At 37.8% G+C, this 6105-nt stretch overlaps 1 long non-coding RNA gene across 1 annotated transcript; it reads right to left on the bottom strand.

The window, feature by feature from the left end:
* Positions 1–3065: 3065 nt before the first annotated feature.
* LOC116689318 (uncharacterized) lies at positions 3066–6045 on the bottom strand. The gene is made up of 2 exons (XR_004331970.1): positions 4829–6045; positions 3066–4779 (listed from the first exon to the last, which is right to left on the bottom strand). It is a non-coding gene; the product is annotated as an uncharacterized LOC116689318 (long non-coding RNA).
* Positions 6046–6105: the final 60 nt, after the last annotated feature.

The raw sequence follows: 6105 nt of genomic DNA, 5'->3' as shown, positions 1-6105 counted from the left end.
CAACTACAAAGTCAATATAGTTTTCACTTACGAGAAAACAACAAATTATCCGTGCATTTATATGGAATAAAGCTTTTAGGATCTTTCCATCTTTACTCTCCTCCCTCGACTGTTTTTGACTGGCGAGATGGACGGCGACCCGAAGAACAACAGCTACAGCGAGTTGTTAAAACTTTTTTAGTAAACTCTGAACACAAACAATGTTCTCAATGCTGGTGTTCATGTGTAGAGCCCCCGGTGATAATTTGAGTAAAGTTTAATGTGTTGAGCCTTCTTAGTGGTTTAAAAATAGCTATTTTAAGGCTAGCGTAAAAAGTGTCCCTAGCTCTCCCATTCAAAAGGCCAACGAGAAAACGGTAAATCTTAAAGGTGGCGCGTCAGTCCTAATTATGCTTTAAACAAAAGTTTGATTCAGGTACATTCAAAAAAATACCCTATGTTGCATTTTGGCGAGAGTTGCGCTTTAAAACGGGGTTTCCGCGGGGTCTTGAAAAGTCTCACATTTCTAAATCAAAATTTGAGGCCTTAAAAAGTCTAAATTCGCAAAAATTTCCATGGTGTTGTCACTATCTGATGTGAGTTGAGTGAAGCTGTGAGTGACTTTGCAACATGTAGCCTACAATATGCTAACGTGAGACTTCTGTAATGTCAGTACAGTCAAAATGGACCTACTTAACCAAGTTCACTGCTAGCTACAAGTTAGCATCAAACACGACAAAGGCTGTCAGTGGAATGGCGTTTTGAGCTAACGTTAGCAGTCAAACAGTCATAGATAGCTAAAACGTTTTGGAAATGATTTCCATCTTCTGTTATTGTTTGTAATGAGAAAAGTTTATTAGTTCATGGATTTTACAAATTTCAGTATGACATGTTATGCTGTAAAGCGTTTAAATCTGAGCATGCGCGACTCAAATCTGCACTCGACTCACATCAGGTAGTGACAGTGTTGTAGTTCTTTCTTTCGCTGTGGTCCAAATATGATTTGCTGTATAGTATTACTCTGTGTCACTTTTGTTCAATTTGAATACATTTATTTACTTTTGTCACTCTGCATTTGGTTGTACTTTAATGTTGTGATTTAGGTCTTAAATTTCATTCATAATGGTCTTATAAAAGTCTTTAAAAAGTCTTTAATTTGATTTGGTGAAACCTGCAGAAACCCTGTTTTCCACGTCGATGCTAACGTGCTTTGTTGGATGGAAAGGCGGGGCGGGTTTTACATTGTCAGTACTATGTTTTTAGTTAAATTAGCCTTTGGGTTGTTTTAAGGTGCCATTTAGGTTGATTTTAGAAAGAAAATGCATCACATCTGTTCAATTTGTTGTGCCTTTTTTCTGTTTCCCAGTTACTTGTTGTTTGTTTGTCTTGGCCAGGACACTCCTGAGAAAAGAGATGTTTAATCTCAATAAGGCGCTTTCCGGTCAAATAAAACATCCTTTTAGCTCTTTAACTCGTCAGGAAGACTCGTCTAATCGATGGTTTTACTTTGGGAACGTTTGTTACTAAAACAAGACATTTTTTTATCTTTAGTTTTGGGTATATAAACACGCTGGGTGAACACATGAGAAGTGGGTTGTAGAGGAATCTACAGTTGATCAGACATTTGTCAAACAGGTGTGACTAATAACAGTAGTTGCTGGAGCAGAGCCATCGTTATTGTCTGCAATTGTAGGCCCAGTTTAATATGCAATTTCATTTTATACAATGTATGTAGTAGGGGGTCCCTTCTCTGTTTGTCTTAAGGGGTCCTTGGCTTAAAAAAACATGAAGACCCCTGGTTTAACGTTAAACCAGTACATTTAAATTGTGCGTGGAGCCTTTTGGTTTGAACAGTATGTCTACATTTCTCTCTTTAGACCACTTGTAAAGACAGAAACATCCCCTGATTTGGATGAGAATGAGAATATGACTAATGCAATATTTGACCCATAAGCTTGAAGCTCTACAGCCATGCTAGCAGCTGTGGCAACAGCTTGGAGCGAAAAATGCTAACATCAGCATGCTAACACTCTCATGACAATGTTACCATGCAGATTTAATCAGGTCATATTTACTGTGTTCACTTAAGTTCAACATGTTAGCATGCTAACAACTGCTAATTAGCACTAAACACAATTTACAGCTGAGGCTGATGGGAATGTCAATAGTGTTGCAGGTATTGACTCAGAAACCGAAGTATCTAACACATTGGAAAGGTGACCTGATTGTGGCTAACAGAGGATCACCGAATTACAATTACAGGTTTTTGGTTACAGGTGTCCTGGCAATTCATCCAGTAGTTGTTGAGACACACTCAAAAACACAAATATAAAGGTGGCGCTAGAGGAAAAATAGAGGATCAACAAAATCAGTAGGATTCATCACCTTGGAACCATGGACATCTTAGCTACATTTAGTCCCAGTCCACCCAGTACAGGGCTAACCTACGGAAGAGGGTTTTTGACAAAGAGAGTATTTTGACTTTTTCTCAGAATTCTGAAATTTAGAGCTCAAATGATTTTTTTCACATGAGCCTAAACCTTCACCTGGTGGCGCTAGAGGAAAAGTCTGCAGGGCTCCAAGGATATCTGCACCAGATTCCATTGCCAAGCCATCTGATAGTTGTTGAGCTATATCAGTGAAGTGCAACTGAAATTAACATTAATGAAGCCCCACCACTAGCACGGCTGCTAAAATATATTAAAGGTATGCATTTTTTTTATAAATATTGATTTAATTCAAACCTATTTGACTTTTTATAACAAATCCTTTGTGTTAAGGCATTTTAACGACCAGCTGAGATGACAGGAAGACATTGTGACAGGTTTGCTCATGTTGTGATATTCATATATTGTTGGTCTGAGCTTCTTACGGCTGCTCATTCAGTTGGTTCCTTTGGTTTAAAATTCTGTATTATAAAATCTTTGGTGTGTCCCTTCTATCTGCCATTGTTTCTTTCTTTGCGGATGATAGTGTTCTCATATTTCAGTGGGAAAGTTCGAAGCATCATTATCTTATTTACAACATGGTGAGAACCACAGAAGGGAAGCATCTGTATTTCAAAGCCAAGTCAGGGGAGACAGAAAGATTGTAAAGTATTTATTTGTATAAAAAATCCCCCAAAATGCTAAGAAAATTGCATGATAAATATTTTGAATAGTTTGAAGCATTCTGAAAACAGTGCCATTAGTCAGTGGTGAATGGAAGTACTCACACAGAGCACAATGAGCTCACCGAAAGCACTAAATTCCAAAACAACATCCAACCAAGTGGAGACAAGCAACAGCAAACACACTCGATGGCATGTCCGTCTGTCACTGCAACACACACTCAACCCACAGCGACAGCATCGGGATGTTTACCACGCCGACACGCAGCAGGCGGCATTTTGAAAAATGCTTTCAATTTAAAAAAATGAATCAGTACAGTCTACAGTGTCGGAGTGACAGTCTTCAACAAGACAAACAGTCAAACAAACAGTAACCAGGACATAATGTGGACAGAACCAAATATGTTACAATGTAAAAAATTGACATGAAGTGAGACAAATTACAGTGTGGTTATACCACAGCAGGAGAGACTGGTGTTTAATCCAAGCGTGCTGCAGGCTGCTGTGTCTTTCCCTCGCCTGTCAATCAGACAACGGAAAACATGGACGTGAAGGTTCAGTGTTTGAATCCAACCGCGCTCACGCTCTCCCTTCAGACAGGAGCAGTCAAAGAACTGTCTAACAAAAGGCACCCTCTATACAGAGTGAAGAAAAGATTCACTGATGCCTGGAAGCTTCTGGAGTATGGCTTGGTGATATGACAATATATCTCGTCAAACAATTTAAAAATATGATATCTATCGTATGTATTTTTTTTAAATATGTTTTCTATAGCAATGTAAAAAAAAAAACTGCGTTCATTACAACGTTTGCATTTGGACGTTTTGATCCTTGCATGTTATGTTCAATCAATCATCATCAAATGAGAAAATACTCCTTAATATGTACTTTTCATATGGACTTTTTAAATGTTGACGTACCAGAAAACTAGCTATATCGTGATATATATATTGAGATATTAAATGGGAAAAGAGGATTTTAGCCATATTGACCAGCTCTATTCTAAAGTCAGATCTAAAATTGCAAAATCTTTTATTAATTCAAATGATTGCTGTTGAAACTGGACGCTCTATCTTCTGGCTGCCAATGTTTTGAGGTATTTTTAGAATGTTGTTAATCTCTTTACTGCATTGTTTTGGATTGGTCTTGATTATTTCATATTTTTAGATACATTATCTTTTGGGTTGTTTTGAGGTGCCATTTTAGTCAACTTTAGAAAGAAATTGCATCACATCTTTTTTATTCTGATATTTTTCTGTTTCCCAGTTACTTGTTATTAGTGCTGCCTATCTTGGCCCGGACACTCCAGAGACTTTTTTTTAAATATCAATAAGCCTTTACCAGTTAAATAAAACAACTTTTTACTGCATTTTTTTAACTCATCAGAAAGACTCCTCTAATTAATGGTTGACCTCTGACCTCCTGGAACAGGTCTGCAGAGCATTTGGACCCAAACTAATTTCTTAATATATTTACAAATGCAGACTTTTGTCTAGAATAGTGTGAGTACCCTTAATTAATGACTTATTACTATTTATATTTACAGATGAATTGCTAACGTTTGCTGCTGGTTCACTGGAAAGTAAGACAATCTTGAGTCTTTATTAATGATTTATAAGCTAAGCTAACTGGTTGCTGGCTTTAGCATGGTATATAACAGGTAGACATCACAGTGATTTAGATTTTCTCATCTAAAATGTATTACTAATTAAAAAAAACAATTAATTACAAATTACGAACTGTTTATAAAGGGTGACTGATCAGAAAGTGCTCCTGATGTTGCATTTCATGCGGCACTCTTGGATTAATAATTGAGATTCCTGGTGCTTCTTGGGGTTTTCCTGGGGTTATGCTCCCTATTGGTGAACAGTTTGGGTAAAACTTAGAAGTGCTCATGAATCTCTTGCCAGCTCTACTACATGGCACACCCCAACAGTCAAATAGACATACGTATGAGTGATATGTCCAACTCACCAGTGGAATTCCCGTTCACTGTTAGGACACGCATGATAAGACAAACAGCCTAGAAATGACAACAAACAGGTATATTTCTCTCTAAAAAAAGATTTTCATTCAAAAAGGTATGCATTATTTTCTTATAAATATAACTATTTCGTCCAAACTTATTCAACTTTTTATAAAAAAAAATCACTCTTTGGGTTGATCCTTCCCAACAACCAGCTGAGATGACAAGACATCTGCATAGATTTGCACAGCTGCATTAGACATGAGTTCAAACACAGACAGACATGAGACATCACTGTGACACACAGTAAGTCATCCATGATCGCAGGTACTGTATTACTTATGGTGTCACAGATAATGGCACCTTCAACGGAAGCTCTGCAGCTTGGAAAACAAAGTGCCAATGAAGTGTTTAAGCAATGAGAATGGAGGTAGACCTTTTCTATGAGTGTTGAACCAAAGCAGCTCCGGTGTGGACTGCTGCAGAGGAAGTTTAGCGGAGGTTCAATTCAACAGGTTATTGTTGAGGTGGTTTGATTGGCATTCTACATAGTTCCTCCCTTAATGTGTAAACATTTAGAACATTTGGTCAGCTTGGAAGATGATTGACATCACAAGGACAATGTTGGACAGGGCCTTTTTAAAATTTATATATATTTTAAACGTAAAATATAAGGTCAAGTGTGGAAAACTGATACCACCCAGATAGACGATATTACTATCTTCAGTCACCCAAAGGTTTATTCAGATGTTGGAGATGAGCTTAAGGCTTCATAGAGTTCACGCAGACCCAACTAATAACACTCACTCAATTTGAGAATCCTCTTTCCCTGGTCAAGCTTGACCCTGTTTGACCTCAGTATAAAACTAATGTTACTAAATGGTACCATGGTGATATGTGTCATTACTTTTGGGGAAGTCTTGCATTGCCAGACCCTAGAAACGTGTTCTGGTTTATTGGGATTTCTTTAAACCAATCACAGTCGTCTTGGGCCGTCGCTAAGCAATTGACGGAGCCAGCGTGCAGCTGCAAAATAGGCTCGGGAAAGGAA

The sequence above is a fragment of the Etheostoma spectabile genome, chromosome 5, assembly GCF_008692095.1.
Source record: "Etheostoma spectabile isolate EspeVRDwgs_2016 chromosome 5, UIUC_Espe_1.0, whole genome shotgun sequence".
NCBI lineage: Eukaryota > Metazoa > Chordata > Actinopteri > Perciformes > Percidae > Etheostoma > Etheostoma spectabile.
This window is presented reverse-complemented; position numbering and strand designations above follow the sequence as displayed.